Source organism: Prunus avium, chromosome 7, assembly GCF_965620075.1.
Source record: "Prunus avium chromosome 7, drPruAviu1.hap1.1, whole genome shotgun sequence".
NCBI classification, from domain to species: Eukaryota; Viridiplantae; Streptophyta; class Magnoliopsida; order Rosales; family Rosaceae; genus Prunus; species Prunus avium.
In genome coordinates, this window is record NC_142290.1 from 28,197,545 (window position 1) to 28,215,936 (window position 18,392).

The following is an 18,392-nucleotide window of genomic DNA, read 5'->3' on the forward strand; positions in this document are numbered from 1 at the left end:
TCTAAAACACCATCATGAAACTCTCTACAAAATCATCAGAAAATCGATATCAATGAAGGAGTTGAGAGATTAAGGTCTTCGCAGATCCATAAGATGGAGAGGGAGGTTCTGTATTTGAGAATCAAAACTGGTTGGATGGTGAAGATCTCAATCTCCACGCTCTTTAACGATGATCTCCATCTCAGGCGGTCAACTCTCTCATCAACCTCAGTGGCTTGGTCCAATTAGCTTTCCAATTTTGTAGTTGCGATCTAGAAAGACTCGTCGAAATCTGTCGCACAAGCCACTTTAGGCCCATAGCTGTCGTCACCACTTCAGGCCCTCGCACTCTTGATAATTGTGAAGATCGAAACCCTAGCCTCCTACCTTTCGAAAGGTTTGATTTGAAAGTCACATAATCTCTCAATACCCTTCTATATCTTGCTAGTGAATTCTGGATTAGTCTCTTTGCGTTTCTGGTATGTTCTTTGTCTCCTTGAGATTATTTCGGCTGTAAATCGTGATGGTTGCATCAAGTTGTGAACCTTGTTAATTAGTTATGACCTTTTTCAGCCATATGTATTGCTCTTCTTCTCTGATGACGCTTTAAGGTAATAGCTTATCCAAGTATATTACTGTTGTGCTTCTTTTGAGAGATCATGCTCTAACTCTTCTTTTTTTATTTGCAGATTTATAACTTTTTCTTTTGCAGGTTTTCTATGGTCTTTTCTATGTGAGTCGTATGTCTTTTATTGTTGAAAATTTGTTACCTTCCCTTTTCACCATCATTTTATTTATATATTTTTCCATTTGCAGGTTCTCGATGGTCTTTTTTATGCTCATTTTACAAGTTTTCTATGGAAATATGGTCCAATGGTAAAATTTCTCTTCCACCTAATTTTATATGTTTATAATCTTAGCTTTTTTTCTCTCTCTGTCATTTTGATTTATTTACAGGGATGATGGAGGAGACTTCAGTTGTGCATCATTTGTATGTTTGGATGAGGAAGACTTGGATTAGGAGTACGTAGGTCTTGTTAGGAAAATATTGTACTACTTAATTACCATATGTATTGTTGGCACTAAATCTGAACAGATAGAGATGAGTGCAACTTACAATCGAGATGGACGATCGAGAGATCGATTGAATATTGGATGCCGATTCTTCCTGTCCTTGGATGCTGATCCTGAATAGAAAGAAGTCGAGACTCGCAAGGTCTATGGAACCGGTGTGGAACTAGCCTAAGACCCTCCGATGCCGAAGTAAGTTTGTTGTTTTAAGAGCTCTTGCTGTTGACCATATAGAAGTATAAAAGTCAAGCTGAAAAGTCTTACCCCTGTATTGTAGTGGAGGGGCCTATTTATAGAGGGCATTTAGTATGCTCTTAGTGCTCATTTTCGATGTGGGACTCGTGGGAGGGCCCTATGAGGTTGACACGAGTCCTTAGATATTTCAGGCGGGTGCTTCGAGGTTGATTCTGCAGAATCGGTAGGGGATACCGATTGTAGGCTGTGTTGGGCTTGTAATGATCTTTTGCTGCTTTGAGACAATATCATCAGTATCCTATGCCGATTGTCCGAGGCCTTGGGTACTTGGGCGAGTTTATAAGATCCACGTGTCGTTGTACGAGTAGAGGGTCAGATATGGTACAAACATGTATCAATTGAATATTTATATTTAATTGGTAGGAATTATGTTTGTTGTAGAATAAAGATTGGTTAACTATGTAATAACTATTGAATCTTCAAGCTTTATGAAAGAAACTATTTTTGAGTGTATATATTCATTAATAAAGCATTACGGTTGGTTTTCTAGTTAAAATCGTTGTATAGCATCATAGGAAATCAAAAGAACTAAAATGTAGTAGTTTGGAAACTTATTAGACGACGGTTTTTATAATAAATCATGGTCTTTACAGATAATTAACGACGGTTTTTATAAACCAACCGTTGTCTTTATAGAAAATTAACGACGGTTTTTATAAAATAACCTCTATTATATGTAAAGATGACGGTTTTTTTTTAAAAGGGTCGTCTATTATATGTAAAGATGACGGTTTTCATAAAAAACCGTCATCTTAACCTACAATACACCTCTGTAACTCCTTCAATGATTCAGTATAAAAGTTTGCCCATGCCGGATACAAAGACCAAGAAGAAGTAGCCATGGGGCATTGGAGGAGGACATGGGAGACAGTTTCGTTAGCCCCACAAATGGTGCAGCCTCCCAGTTGAGAGATGTCGCGACGATTCAAGTTATCCTTAGTGAGTAAAATATTTAATAAAGAGCACCAAATGAATATGCGGACCTTTGGTGGCACCCGGGCCCTCCAAATCTTCTTCCAAACATGTTCAAAAGCATTAATGGATCCTCTATTTGTAGGGGTATCGTCCCCGTCTTACTAGAGCAAAAACCTTCGAGCAACTTCATACCCGCTCCGTACTGTGTACTGACCACCTCTCTAAAAGTATCAAATTAAAGTGTCAGGTGGATGTATGAAACTTGGATTTTTTTGGATGCAGTTCACTTCCTCATCTGAGAACCAAGCTTACAAGAGTTCATCCCTCCATTGCAAAGTGACTGGGTTGATAAGAATGTTCACTCTTGCCTCCTCAAACCCTTAATCCTGTGGGGAGGAAACTTGAAAAAATTCATAATCAGGCAACCATCGGTCCCCCCATACATGTACATTGTGGCGATTCTTGATTCGCTACTGAGATCCCCATTCGATAATCACAAATGCTTTGCATAAGCTTTGCCAAACGTAGGAGGGGGAGTTTCCAATCTGTGCCCCCAATATAGAGCAGTTTTTAAAATAATGAGCTTTTTGGGTGTGAGCCACTAAAGAGTTTGTGTTTTGAATCAGGCGTCATAGCTGCTTGGCCAAGAGAGCCATATTAAAGGCATATAGATAACGAACACCAAGCCCACCCTCATGTTTTGGCAAGCATAATTTGTTCAAACTGAGTTAGTGTATTTTTCGTTGCCAATCTTGCTCACCCCAGTAGTAACAAGCCATCACTTGTTGAATTTCTTCACATAGGATTTAGGAATGAGGAATCAATTCTTCGTATAAATAGGCCCAACTTGTGACACCACTTTTAGGAGAATTTCTTTCCGTGCAAAGCTTAAACGTTTGGCCTTCCAACCTTGTATTTTCTTTCAAATGCGTTCCTTAAGAGAGTTAAAACATTGCCTTCTGGATCTGCCCACATAAGTAGGCAACCCCAAGTAAACGTCATGTTGGTCAACCCTCCTCACACCCAAAATTGCAACCAGGTTGTCCTGATTACTACATTCCATATTATTGCTGAAAGAAACACTACTCTTCTCCAAATTTATTTTCTGGCCTGACACGCCCTTTCATACTTTTGGAAAATAATGCTCAGTTGTTCACAGTCCTCTCGGTTTGCCCGTAGGAATAGAAAGCTATCGTCGGTTAAAAAAAGGTGGCTAACAAATGGTGTCTCCCGACACAGGTTCACTCCATGAAGTAAACCATGTCGTTCCGCCTGCAAAATAAGACACGAGAAAGCCTCAACACATAGTAAGATTAAATATGGTGAGAGGGGGTCACCTTGTCTCAATCCTCTTTGTGGAAGTACATAACCAACTGGATTGCCATTCAACATGAACGAATAAGATACTGTGATTGGGCACTCCATGATTAAGTGGACCCAGTGTGGTACAAAACCTATTCTTTCCATGAGAGCCTCCATAAAACTCTACTATACCAGATCATAGGCTTTACTCATGTCAATCTTGAGAGCCAAATACCGTTGTCGGCCTTTGGTCCTTTTATGCATCATATGTAGCAATTCAAAAGCCACAATTGAATTGTCGGAGATTGCACGTCCTAGAACAAAAACACTCTAGGTGTCATTGATCAAAGAAGGAAGGATTGCGCCTATCTTATAAAGGACATTACACAGGATGATGAGGCGTAATTGCATCATGTTTTTCGGTTCATGGACTTTCGGGATAAGGGTCACATGTGTGAAATTTATCTTCTTCAATAATTTTCCTGTTCTGAAAAAGTGCAAAACTACCTCCACCACATCCTTACCTATAATCTTTCAATATTTTTGATAGAGAAAAAGAGAGAAACCGTCTGGGCCTGGTGCCTTAGAGGGTGCATTTGAAAAAGCGTAATTTTAATTTCCTCTGGTGTAAACTCCGCTAAGAGAACCTTGTTCATCTCCTCTGTGACACGCCCCTTTACAGCGTCCAATAACTTTATATATTCGGAAGGCTCAGTGGAAGAAAACAATTGCTAGAAATAATTAACCACCGTCCACTTTAACCCTTGCTCCGTCGTCTGCCATCTCCCATGCTCATATTCGAGCACTGAGATATTGTTTCTTTTCCAATGGCTAGAAGCTTTATAATGGAAAATTTTAGAATTGTGGTCTCCCGCTTTCAACCAAGTGGCTCTTGAGCGTTGTCGCCAATACACTTCAATTTTTGCCATTAGAGAACCAACTGTGTCGTAAGCTCCTTTCTTATCTTCACCTTTTGCAGAGCTTCCAACAACTTGCCCAATTTCTCTTATGTAATTTTTATTTGGTTTTGGAGGTGGCCAAAATTACTTTTACTCCATCCCAGTAATTGGTGTCGAGTGCATTTGAGTTTTTCGGTAGTTGTAAATGGTGTAGAGCCCCGTTGCCACCCATCTCAGATAGTTTCTATGCAATTTTTATGTTCAGCCCACATCTCTTCAAAGCTGAATAATTTCTTACGTCACCCATTTAATTGTATCCTCCTACTAATTATTACTTTAAGGGGCATGTAATCAGACCTGGTAGGATTTAAATGTAAAACCTCTGTACCAAGAAAACGAGAGCAGTAATCTGTTGTAGCCAAGGCATGATCGAGTCGAATTCGAATTTCCACCGGATTATTTCTCCACCATGCATATTTTGGTCTCGTGTAACCCAAGTCTTTAAATCCACATGTATCAACAGCTTGTCTAAATCCTTGCATTTGTTCCTTTTTCCTCCTTTTACCACAAATATTTTCATCAGCCTTTACAATCTCATTGAAATCTCCACAACACAGCCAAGGCAAAGAGTTTGTTGGTCCCAATCTTGTCAATAAATCCTAGGATCGGTGACGCTCCTCAATAACTGGACACCCGTAAAAACCAATAAAACACCACCTACCTCGTACTCTAAGAATCTTCATCTCAGTATCAATATGGTTTGTACTAAGTGAGCCATGACTGTTCGGTTCATTTTTACACATGATTTTTCATGTTATTCACCCACTATTTTGAGTTAGTTCTTGACATTTTATAGCTTTTTACTTCTTTTTTGTGTTTTAATAGGTTTTACTTTGGTTTGTATGAAAATGAGCTAAAAGTGCATTATTTGATATAAATTCTGTTTTTGTTCATTTTCGTAGGTCAACTTCGTGGCCTTGGATCAGCATGTTCCGGTCCTTGGATGAGGTGATGATCTTCATAAGACTTGTTCCAATGGATGTTGACTACAACATATCCAAATTTGAGCTCCATTGGATAAGTATTGCCTATCCAACCAATCCAGCATGTTACCACAGCTCTGGAAATCCGAGTTGGCCAGTTTTCACCTCCACTTAGTGTGATCTTACTTCTACTTGTTACCATGCCTTTCGTAACAATATTTTACTTTAGTTAAGTGGAATTTTCTGAGAGTATATTTGTGAGGACAAAACTTCATCATGAGAGGAGACAAGAAAACAAAGGCAAAAGTGTGCCATGATGAAAAGGAGGAGAGAGAGGAGCATAGAGAGGAATCAATTGACTTTGGGGCAGCAGCTAGGCAACGGATCATTCATTCAGTTTTTATTACAATTTGGAGAGACTTTCTAAAAACTGGGAGCTAGAGAGCTAGAGGAGGAAGACAAAGTCATCCAAGCAAGAAGTGGAAGAGATTTTCCACCATTGAAGACCTTGAGCTTCCACCTTCACAAAAGCTGTAACTTCTTTCTAGTTTTATTTCGAATTTGTGTTTGAAATGATTATGAGGAACTAAACTCCATAGCTAGGGCTTAGGTTGAAGCCCTAAACATGAATACCTTATTGTTTTGATGCTTGAGTGTATGAATTTCTAGATATTGTTGATGAATTCCAATTCACCAAATTAATCTATCCTTGATGTATGTTCTTCTTTGATTGATCACCTTTGAAAGCATGCTTCTTGAGATTGTTGGGATTATGTGTATCCTCATGTTATCCTAAGCAATAAATGGATGAAGTAAGAATCATCCATGTGAATTGGTTTCTTGAATACCTAATGTAAACATCATGCTATTAGGATTCTTGTGATGTTCATATTCTCTTTGAACTTAATGGGTTCTCCTTGTAATTGAATCGAAGTACGAACCATACCTAGGTTCGGTTATGAGGAGGGCACAAGTATTGTAGCACGAACCATGCACTTTACGTATATTAGAGAGAATCAATGCGTCTTGAGCCACGACCCATGGTCTTGATTGCGAACATCTTCATCAACACGTTTAGAGTTCATCACTTGAGTATTCATGAACTTGGGTAGAATTGTTTAGGGTGGATTCCGAAACCCTAGTGTTTGTTACATTTTGATTTCACATCTTGATAATTCATCTCTTCCATTCTCATTTAAATTCGAAGTCCATTTACTTACATGCAATAGAAATAGATCACTTGAACCAAATCAAAACCCCCCCCAATGTGTGTGTGAGTTGCGTGTTTGACACGTTACGTGTCTTTGTTACTGAATTTTATTTCTTTCTGTAATTATTTTGGACTTTTGGTCCGCGTTGTGTTCTTCCATTTTCTGTGCTGAATCCAACCGTATAAAGAACGTGAATTTTGGACGTACGGTTGGAAAGTTATAGGCAAAACACTGGACAGAGGTCGAAACTGAAAAACAGAGAAAACGAATCTGCCCAAAAACGACCGGTCGCTTTTACCTGACGACCGGTCGCTTTTCAAGTCAAATTTTGAGTTTCGAATCTGCCCAAAAACGACCGGTCGCTTTTACCTGACGACCGGTCGCTTTAGCACTGTTCATAGGTGATAAATGGGTGATAAAAGGGTGATAGAAAATGCTGTTTGTGTTTTTGTTTAGTTTTCTTGTGTTGTTTCATTTCTTTTACACTTCTTTACTCATTTTTAGTTTCCATTTTGCATTTGTGCATTTGTGGTGTGTCAATTAAGTGTTCTTTACGTACTCAAATTAGAACTTATAGGAAGCCGACAAGTTCTTCGTGGGATCGACCCCGTACTTACATAATCTATACTTCAATAGATTCGTGCACTTGCGGGTATTTTTAATTGGTTGTTTGCACATTAATTTGTGTCCTCTTAGGAATGCAACAATGACTGCTAGCTCCTCCTTCCACATAAGACATAGGCCTCCAGATGCCCCATTACTGTCTACTACTATACTCTGTTGAAATCCCAATTTTATGCGAATGTTTTCCATAGTGCTTCGTGAGCAGCGTGTTTTATATAGAAACATAAGTTTGGGATCCTCATTATGAATAAGACATCGTAATGGTTCAATTATCCAAGGGTTCATAAGCCCTTCGCAGTTCCAGCCTGGTAGATTCATTGTGTCCAGCAGGGCTTATGCTCATTAGCCTCCACCACTTCTCAGTGCCATATAGAAGAACCAGAAGATAAGCATAGTGTCTCAAAAACCCTAATCCCCTACTGGCCTCGTTTGCCATGTTGGTTCACTTCTCCTTCTGGCCTCGGAACCTAATTTTGCATACTCCCTTGTTTCTTTATTATGTGTCAAGACTCAAGATTTTATCTTTGCTTCCCTCTTGGATTCCAGCGATATCTGCTAAATAATTGGCCCCAAACCAGAAGGGTCATCTTGGCCCACATCCTCCATTCGTGGCCCAAGTTCCTTTGTTACAAGTCCAAAGGAGTTGGAGCACGTGATAGACAGAGTAAAACCTTCCTGATGTAACTACCATATTGGTTTTAAGGCCCCAACAACTTTCCTCATTGAATTCTCCTCATATGGAATGATGGCCTTTGAATCTCATGATTCATCATCAACATTTACTTCAGGCGTTATATTCAGGTATAGGCTAGGGAATTGAGCCGCTTCAACAGCCTCCAATAATGGGATTTCCGCATCTAACATAATGACATCATTAACCGCACCCTTCTCCATAATTTGTGGCCGTAGCGGATCTCCTTGTCACCACGCTGCCATCTTGCAACAACTGTCGTCTCTTCCTCTTCCTCCTCCATCACTTCTGGAGTACGCACGGACCAAGGCTTAGAGGCTAAACCAAATTGGCATCCTGGCGGTCGACGATAATCTGGACCAAACACATCTTCTAGAAACCACTTGCCATATAGTTTGTCAAGATCCGTCAACCCCTCACCAACATAATTAGAGGACTCTTTTTCCATGTGATCCAATCTGTCGCATAGATAGCATGTATGCGGAAGTTTTTCATACCAAATATCCACTCTTACAACATCATCTCTACCGTCATCAAATATACTCATTTATTACATTTCCAATCACTTAAAAGTAAGAAAAACATGCCAAATTAAATTTTTTATTTATTTAAAAAGTACTATAAATGAAAACGTGAGCTTAAATTCTCCAAACCACAAACATAAAACAATCAATGACATGGACTCTTTGATTGAAAGCAACGAAAACCCAGATCCTGAATACTGAAACAATAGGGAACCGCATTAGACTAACTAAAATCCAAATCGCATTTTACAAAGCAAATACTAGAGCGGAGCACAAAATCTAGGGGAACAAAAACAAGTAGAAACATACAAAAGCAATAGATTTATTCTCAGACGACATAGATTCAGATCAACCTCCTCCAATAATGGGATTTTTGCATCTGACATAATGACATCACTAATCACACACCTCAATATAATTTGTGGCCGTTGCGGATCTCCTTGATTTTCGTCCACATCAGCCCTATCCTCCTCACCACGCCGCTGTCTTGCAACAGCCACCGTATCTTCCTCTTCCTCTTCCTCCTCCACCACTTTTAAAGCACGCATGGACCGTGGCTTAGAAGGCAAACCAAATTGGTGTCCTGGCAGTCGATGATAATTTGGGCCAAATAGAAACCACTTGCCATATGGTTTGTCAAGATCCGTCAACCCCCCTCACCTGCATATTTAGAGCATTCATTTTCCATGTGATCCAATCTACCGCATAGATAGCATGTATGCGGAAGTTTTTCATACTGAATATCCACTCTCACAACATCATCTCTACCATCACCAAACATACCCATTTATTATATTTCCAATCGCTTAATAGTAAGAAAGACAAGCCAAATTTTTTTAAATAAAAAAAAAAAGAAAAAAAAGAAATGTATCATAAATGAAGACGTAAGCTTAAATCCTCAAAACCACAAACATAACACAATTCAGGACATGGACTATTTGATTCAAAGCAACAAAAACCCATATCCTGAATACTGAAACCCTAGGGAACCGCATTAGACTAACTAAAACCCAAATCTCATTTCACAAAGCAAATACGAGAGCGAAGCACAAAATCTAAGGGAACAAAAACAAATAGAAACATACAAAAGCAATAGATCTATTCTCAGACAGCACAGATTCAGATCAACCGCCTCCAACAATGGGATTTCTGCATTTGACATTATGACATCACTAACTGCACACCTCTATAATTTGTGGCTATTGCGGATCTCCTTGATTTTCGTCCACGCCGCTGTCTTGCAATAGCCGTCGTCTTACAATAGCCGCCGTCTCTTCCTCTTCCTCTTCCTCTTCCTCCTCCACCACTTCTAGAGCATGCATAAACCATGGCTTAGAGGCCAAATCAAATCGATGTCCTGTCAGTCGAAGATAATCTAGGCTAAACAGAAACCACTTGCCATATGGTTTGTTAAGATCTGTCAACCCATCACCTGCATATTTAGAGCACTCACTTCCCATGTGATCCAATCTACCGCATAGATAGCATGTATGCGGAAGTTTTTCATACCGAATATCCACTCTCACAACATCATCTTTACCATCACCAAACATACCCATTTATTACATTTCCAATCACTTAAAAGTAAGAAAGACAAGCCCAAAAAGAAATTTAAAAAGAAAAAAAAATGTACCATAAATGAAGACGTAAGCTTAAATCCTCAAAACCACAAATATAACACAATCTAGGACATGAACTATTTGATTGAAAGCAACGAAATCCCAGATCCCGAATACTGAAACCCTAGGGAACCGCATTAGACTAACTAAAACCCAAATCGCATTTCACAGAACAAATACTAAAGCGGAGAACAAAATCTAGGGGACAAATAACAAGTAGAAACATACAAAAGCAACAGATTTATTCTCAGACAGCATAGATTAAGATCAGCCGCTTAATGGGATTTTCGAATCTAACATAATGATATCGTTAACCGCACACCTCTCCATCATTTGTGGCCGTTGCGGATCTCCTCGATTTTCATCCATGTCAGGCCTATCCTCCTCATCACGCCGCCGTCTTACAACGACTGTCGTTTCTTCCTTTTCCTTTTCCTCATCTTTCTTTTCCTCTTCCTCCTCATCCACCACTTATGGAGCATGCATGGACCATAGCTTAGAGTCCAAACCAAATTGGCGTCCTGGCAGTTGACAATATTCTGGGCCAAACACATCTTCCTGAAACCACTTTGCCATATGATTTGTCAAGATCCATCAACCCTTCACCTGCATATTTAGAGCACTCATTTTCCATGTGATCCAATCTGCCGCATAGGTAGCATGTATGCGGAAGTTTTTTGTACCGAATATCCACTTTCACAACATCATCTCTACCATCACCCAACCGGATAGGCAAGCATTGTCGTAGTGGTTTGGTCATCTCCAGCGCCACCCAGGCTCGTAAATAGCTTCCTACACATTCCTCCCCATCCCAGTTTACTTTGGTCAAAAGTGATGTAGTCCCCAAGCACCTCCCCAATCTGTCTCCCCATGGCTCGCTGTTCGGTTCATTTTTACACATGATTTTTCATGTTATTCACCCACTATTTTGAGTTAGTTCTTGATATTTTATAGCTTTTTACTTCCTTTTTGTGTTTTCTTAGATTTTACCTTGGTTGGAATGAAAATGAGCTAAAAGTGCATTATTGGTTATAAATTCTGTTTTTGTTCATTTTTGTAGGTCAACTTCTTGGCCTGGGATCAACATGCTCTGGTGCTCGGATGAGGTGAAGATCTTCATGAGACTTGTTCCAATGGATGTTAACTACAACATATCCAAATTTGAGCTCCATTGGACAAGTATTGCCTATCCAACCAATCCAGCATGTTACCACAGCTCTGGAAATCCGAATTTGGCCAGCTTTTACCTCATTTGTGTCATCTTGATTCTTCTTGTTACCATAACTCTTGGTAACAAGAATTTACCTTAGTAAATGAGATATTTTCTGAAGCAATTGGCATCTTTGTGAGGACAAAGCTTCATCATTTGAAAGGAGACAAAGGATGATGGGTGAAGACTTTGGCAATAGAATACTAAAAGTAAAAGCTAGAAAGGAGGAGAGAGGGAAGCAAAGGGAATTGCAATCTGAAGTGGGAGAGGTTTTGAACGTGAAAAAATGAATTCATTCTATCATTCTAGACATAGAGAGAAGATTTTGGAGAGCTGGGAGCTAGGAGAAAGCCAAGGTGCAGCCAAGCAAAGTGGAGAAGAAAGTTTCCACCATTGATGACCTTGAAGCTTTCATCATTTTCTCAAAATCTGTAAACTCTTTCTAATTTTATTTTGAGCTTGTATTTGGAATAAGTATGAGCAACTAAACTCCATAGCTAGGGCTTAGGTTGAAGCCCTAAACATGAAAACCTTATTGTTTTGATTCTTGAGTGTATGAATTTCTAGATATTGTTGATGATTTCCAATTCACCAAATTAATCTATCCTTGATGTGTGTTTTTCCTTGGTTGGCCATCTTTGAAAGCATGCTTCTTGAGATTGTTGGGATTATGTGTATCTTCATGTTATCCTAAGCAATAAATGGATGAAGTAAGAATCATCCATGTGAATTGGTTTCTTGAATACCTAATGTAAACACCATGCTATTAGGATTCTTGTGATGTTCATATTCTCTTTGAACTTAATGGGTTCTCCTTGTAATTGAATCGAAGTATGAACCATACCTAGGTTCGGTTATGGGGAGGGCACAAGTATTGTAGCACGAACCATGCACTTTACGTATATTAGAGAGAATCAATGCGTCTTGAGCCACGACCCATGGTCTTGATTGCGAACATTTTCATCAACACGTTTAGAGTTCATCACTTGAGTATTCATGAACTTTGGTAGAATTGTTTATGGTGGATTCCGAAACCCTAGTGTTTGTTACATTTTAATTCCACTCTTTGATAATTCATCTCTGCCACTCTCATTTAATTTCAAAGTCTATTTACTTTCATGCAATAGAAATAGGTCACTTCAAACAAATCAAACCCCCCCCCCCCCCCCCCAATGTGTGTGTGAGTTGCGTGTTTGACACGTTATGTGTGTTTGTTACTGAATTTTATTTGTTTCCATAATTGTTTTGGACTTTTGGTCCGCGCTGTGTTCTTCCATTTTCTGTGCTAAATCCAACCGTATAAAGAACGTGAATTTTGGACGTAAGGTTGGAAAGTTATAGGTCAAAAACTGGACAGAGGTCGAAACTGAAAAACAGAGAAAACGACTCTGTGCAAAAACGACCGGTCGCTTTTACCTGACGACCGGTCGCTCATCACGTCAAAATTTGAGTTTCGATTTTGCCCAAAAACGACCGGTCGCTTTTACCTCACGACCGGTCGGCAGACACTGTTCACGCACTATTTTAGCACTGTTCATAGGTGATAAAGTGGTGATAAAATGGTGATAGAAAATGCTGTTTGTGTTTTTCTTTAGTTTTCTTGTGTTGTTCCATTTCTTTTACACTTCTTTACTCATTTCTAGTTTCCATTTTGCATTTGTGCATTTGTGGTGTGTTAAATAAGTGTTCTTTACGTACTCAAATTAGAACTTATAGGAAGCCGACAAGTTCTTCGTGGGATCGACCCCGTACTTACATAATCTATACTTCAATAGATTCGTGCACTTGCGGGTATTTTTAATTGGTTGTTTGCACATTAATTTGTGTCCTTTTAGGAATGCAACACTCGTGTCATGAACGCAAGAGGAAGCCCTCATAGCTGGACCCAAAATTCCTACTTTATCAATGGAATTCTATATGGTTGAACCATGTCGTCTGCCTATGCTAACTAAAAGGAAGTGGTTGAAAGTCAATGTCGTCTACCTATGCCGATGTCGATGAGATTTATCTCCTAGCGTATTCTAGGTAGCCCTAAAACCCTAGACTTATAAACTCTTCTTTTCTTAACACTTTATTTTTTAATTTCAAAGGTTTTTTTCAATGGTGTAGAACGACCTTGTCAATGGTGAAAAGAAAAACCTCTACATTTGACAAAAAAGAAAAAGAAAAAAAGCTACAAATTGTGGTTTTCTTTTTTCGGTACAAATGAAGGCCAGAGGCCCAAATCAAACCTAGTTGTTCAATAGTGCAATGCAATAGAAAAAAATACATCAATTAATTTCAAAATATATATATTCAAAATTGGTATCTTTTTAAAGATCTCTTTGAGAATATTTCAATGGTATAATTTTTTGTGTTATTAAATTTATCCATTTTATTTTATTTGGATATGTAAAAGAAAAACATGCAAGAAGATATAATAACTATTGATCTGAAGCTACTGAATTGTACCATTGCAAGTAAAACTGTAGTTCAATTCATTAGATACTAAAATAGTTAAATTGAACTATTCAATTGAACTATTAAACAACCATTATGGATGCTATGGGATATCAATATAAGTTGAAAGAAAATGATTGTCCACCTTAAATGATATTGAGAAATTAGATTTCCATCTATAGTGTAGTTTTCCTAATGATCTAATCTACAATTACAGGAACTAAAAATAAACTTATTATCTCATCTCATATAGTGTAGTTTTACTGACTGTCTTAAGATTTGTACCAACATCAATGAAGTTAGTTTCTACAAAATTGATTAAATTCTCGAAACTAAAGATCATAATTTCAAAATTTATGGCCAATCTCATTGTGTTTAGTTCATGAATAAATTTCTCATCTACAATGAATGGTCAATCTCATCATGTTTGATTAATGAATTAATTTCTCGTACCTAAAGATCAACGTCAATGAAGTTATAGTTTCTACAAAACTGATTAAATTCTTGTAACTAAATATCATAATCACAAAATTGATGGCCAAACTCATCGAGTTTGATTCATGAATTAATTTCTCATCTATAATGAATTTATATATTGTATTTTAAATAGTTTGGATAAACCATGCAATGATATCAAGAAGGAATAGTTGAGGTTCCACTCCAAAGCCAATTGTTAATGGGGGAGTGACCTGACTCCTTATAAGCCCTCATAAGATTTCTTCATTTTCCACTGTGAGACATTTCTTCACGTCCTCACCTATCTAACACTAGTTCTCTGGTTAATTACTAATTAAGCACTGGAACTTAACTTAGTTGCTAAGCACTCACATAACTATTCTTCATTATAATTATATGTTGCATGAAAATATATACGTAAACTAGCTACCACTCATATTACACTTGAGCTTAGCAGTGATTTCCCTTTTTTGGTTATAGAAGTTGTTTATTTACCCCCAAAAAAAAAAATTCAAGTCATAATATTACACTTAGTGATTTCCCTCTTTTTGGTTATGCGCAATTTGTTTGAGAAAATTTCCGCACGGGGAATATTCGCGAGTTGGTTCCTCGATCTTTGATCTTCCTTCTCTCTCTTCTTCAATCCCTGCGAAATAAATGAGATTAAATAGACCACACCCGCGAGTGTTGGCCAAAGGCCCTCTGATGCCTAAGTTAGTTTGATTGGATCTTGATAAAGATACAACAATAGCTAAAATGGATGGAGTTTTCTCTCACGGAGAAAGAAGGGTGGCTGGAGCATTGTGTGGTGGCACTTAGTTGTGTGGGAGAGAGAAGAGAGAGAGTGGCAGCAAGAGAGAATTTTAGGGTTCAAAAAGAATTACCTTGAATGCCTTGTGTAGCCATGTATTTATAGGCTCTGTGCTAGGATTTTGGGAGAATAATCCTTTGGTTAGGATTTTTCTTACCCAAAAAGATGATAGCAATTACTCCAAGAGATTTGGTGGAAATTGGTTCCTTGATTTAGGGAGATATTCCTATTTTAAATCAAAGATAATTTCCCTAATTAAATAGGATTTAATTAGGGTAATTAGTTGACCTAAGGAATATTCATTTTCCACGTGTCATCTCCTTATTGGTTGGCGAAATATGTGTTCCCACAAATGCCCCACAGCTTCTTCATGGCGGCATGAAGAAGATGAGAAATATTTATCGGGCTTTCCAATTGCATCTGGGCTTTTTGCTTTGAGTTGGGCTCCTAATTGGAGTAGGCTTTTGACTTCTTTTTGGAGTTGGGCTCCTAATTGGAATATGTTTGTGATTCCTCCTTAACCTAAGATGCCCAACCTTTATAAATACAAGGCTTATCTTCACTCCTATTCATATTGCAAACTTGTTATCCTTTACTTTCTAGCTTATGAGAGAGATCTTGGAGGAGTGTACTACTTATCAAGGGGAGGAGTCGTCATGCATACCAAGGCATGTCACGCTAGGGTTTTTATTTTTCTTCAATTTTTTCTGCGATGAGAACCAACTGGCGTGGGCCCGGTTGGTTATCGTCGCGGCTCGGAGGCTGGAGCAACAGGAGTGACGGGATGGTGGATGCTGCCGTTGCTGGCGGTGGTGGCTATAGCCGCTACCCTCTTCCTTTTTTTTTTTTTTTTTTCCTGATGTCCTCGTCGCTAGCCTAGTTGCTGGAATGCGGCTTTTGCTACAGTTTGGCAACTCGACAGGGCTGCAATTCCTACCGCGGGCTCTAGTAGTCCTCGTCAAATGGCGGCTACTGCCACAGTGGTTACCGGTTGTTGTTAGAGGCTGTCCTTTTCTTTTTTTTTTGGAGCTAGGCTACGCTGTGACCTACTGGTTAGGTTGTGGCTCGGCTTGGGTCAAAGGCCTACAACGGTGGTTATGGCCGTGTTGCCTTCTCCTTGTTATTTTTTCTTGCGCCGCAAGCTAGGTTCCTCCTTTGCTTCTTAAATTGTGATTTTTTTACTTGTAATTTGACTTGCACTTTTTCTTCCCTTTTTGTAGCTATTTAGCAACCATGTCATTTGACGAGGGGAGCCGATCACCTAGTTCACAAGTGCCCTTGTACCTGTGGGGTAGTTCCAAGGTGTAGAAGAAAATATTTGTGGCTAATCTACATCATGCCACGACCGAGACTCAGGTTTAGAAGTAGTGGACCGCGTATGCTTCTGCCATATCCGATGATGTGCACTTCAGGCTAGCGGTGCCTTTAATTGATGATGTGCCTCACGTGGATCTGAATAATCTGGACGCCAAGATTATAACATTTTGTCCCTTCTACTACTCATTGGGCTTCACATTCTCGTTGTCGAAGTTCTTCAGGAAGGTGTTTTGTGCCATGAAGTATGCCCCAAGCTAATGTACTCTAAATGTCTACCGAGCAATCATCTGTTTTGATAATCTAAACCGCTTCTTCAAGCTGGATTTGACGGTGTGGGAGTTCTTTTACTTATTGGAGGTGAGGCGCTATGAGAAATACGCCTAGGTTCATGTATGCAATGCCAAGATGTTTGACAGTCTCAGCTAAGGAGATCATGTATGGCATGCCAATGTGCTAGAGGTCAGCGGAAGACGAGGTCAGCGACTGTTCACTTGTTCCCTTCACGTACTGTGATGGTATGTCACACTCTATTGACCTACTTCAATTTTATTTGAATTCTTTGATGTGTGACTAACTGACTACTGTCTTTTGCTTGCAGAGAATAATATCAGCAAGAAACTGGATCTCGAGCCAAACATGGCTAAAGTTTGTCGGGCCCTGAACATCCCCGCGAGGTTTCGCGAATGGCGTTGGCTGTCACTTTTGCTTCAAAAATGAGTAGTTTTTATTGTTGAGGCCATCCGGAACTCGTCTTCTGTTGCCCTATCTTCTGCTCAGCTCAATATGTTGGAGAAGAAGAATGTTGATTTGACCAACAAGCTCTCGGCCGAGCAGACCCACCATGAAACGAGGATGTCTGAAATGAAGCAGAGCATGTCCGTGCTGAAGAGTTTCCTTACTCAAAAAGATAATTTCCTTGATTTAGGGAGATATTCCTATCTTAAATCAAAGATAATTTCCTTAATTAGGGTAATTATTTGACTTAAGGAATTTTATTTTTCCACGTGTCGTCTCCTTATTAGCTGGCGAAATATTTATTCCCACACAATTCATATATTTACTATATAAAAAAACTACAACTCATATTAGTGATTTCCCTCTTTTGGTTACACATTTCATTTATTTACCCACAAAAAGAAAACTACAACTCACATTATATTGGGCATATGGGTGGTTCCCTCTTTTGGTTATACAATTCTTTTATTTTATTTTATTTTCCAAAAATTAAATTATTTACCAAAATGAAAAACATTCAGCTCATATTTGACTAAAAATAGGTCTAATAGGCAAAAAAAAAAAAAAAAAAAAAGCTTATATGAGATGACATGAATATAAAAGGAAATAATTGTCTACCTAATATATATACCGATTAATTGTCCATTTATAGTTGCATTTTCTTTTCCTTTTTTAGAAATAATTTTATCTGTATCATCATTTTACATGACTAAAATGGAAATACTTTACAATATAATTTCTGTATCATCATTATATTTTCCATCTTGGTTATTTTTTCCATTTTATATGACTAAAATGGAAATACTTTGCAAGTCTTACTGCTCGCCCAAGGCTGAGGCATGCACTTGTTTCACCCGATATGACTAAAATGGTAATACTAAGAAGGAAATAATCGTCCACCTAATAAGACGATAGAGAGATTAACTTTTAGTTGTAGATTTTTTTCGTTTCTAGTTAATCTTCTCATATGTAGTTGCACTTATTCGAAGTACTAAATGGTCATTTCATCCCTTTAAATTGACAAAATAAACTTACTATGTACTATTTTATGTAATATATGTTTTAAATGTGTTGAAGTATGTTTGACAAAAAAAAAATGTTGAAATTTTGGCTTATTTTGTGTCACATAGGTTAACTTTTGATAATTTTGGCTTTAAAATTCCGGCTTTTCTCGGTAATTATTTTTGTAATTAAAAATGTTAATTCTTTTAACGAAACACTATAATCTCAAAAAATTCAAATATTACAAAAGAATGTAACAATTTTAATGACCAAACTACCCCTGTATCTATGAGAACAAATGTCATACATGATATAAATACGCTTGAATGGGTGGAGTAAGTCATCAACC

General features: G+C 38.3%; 1 long non-coding RNA gene across 1 annotated transcript; it reads right to left on the reverse strand.

Moving 5' to 3' along the window:
- Window positions 1-8,652: 8,652 nt before the first annotated feature.
- On the reverse strand, window positions 8,653-10,378 carry LOC148293280 (uncharacterized). The gene is made up of 2 exons (XR_015837200.1): window positions 9,639-10,378; window positions 8,653-9,114 (listed from the first exon to the last, which is right to left on the reverse strand). It is a non-coding gene; the product is annotated as an uncharacterized LOC148293280 (long non-coding RNA).
- Window positions 10,379-18,392: the final 8,014 nt, after the last annotated feature.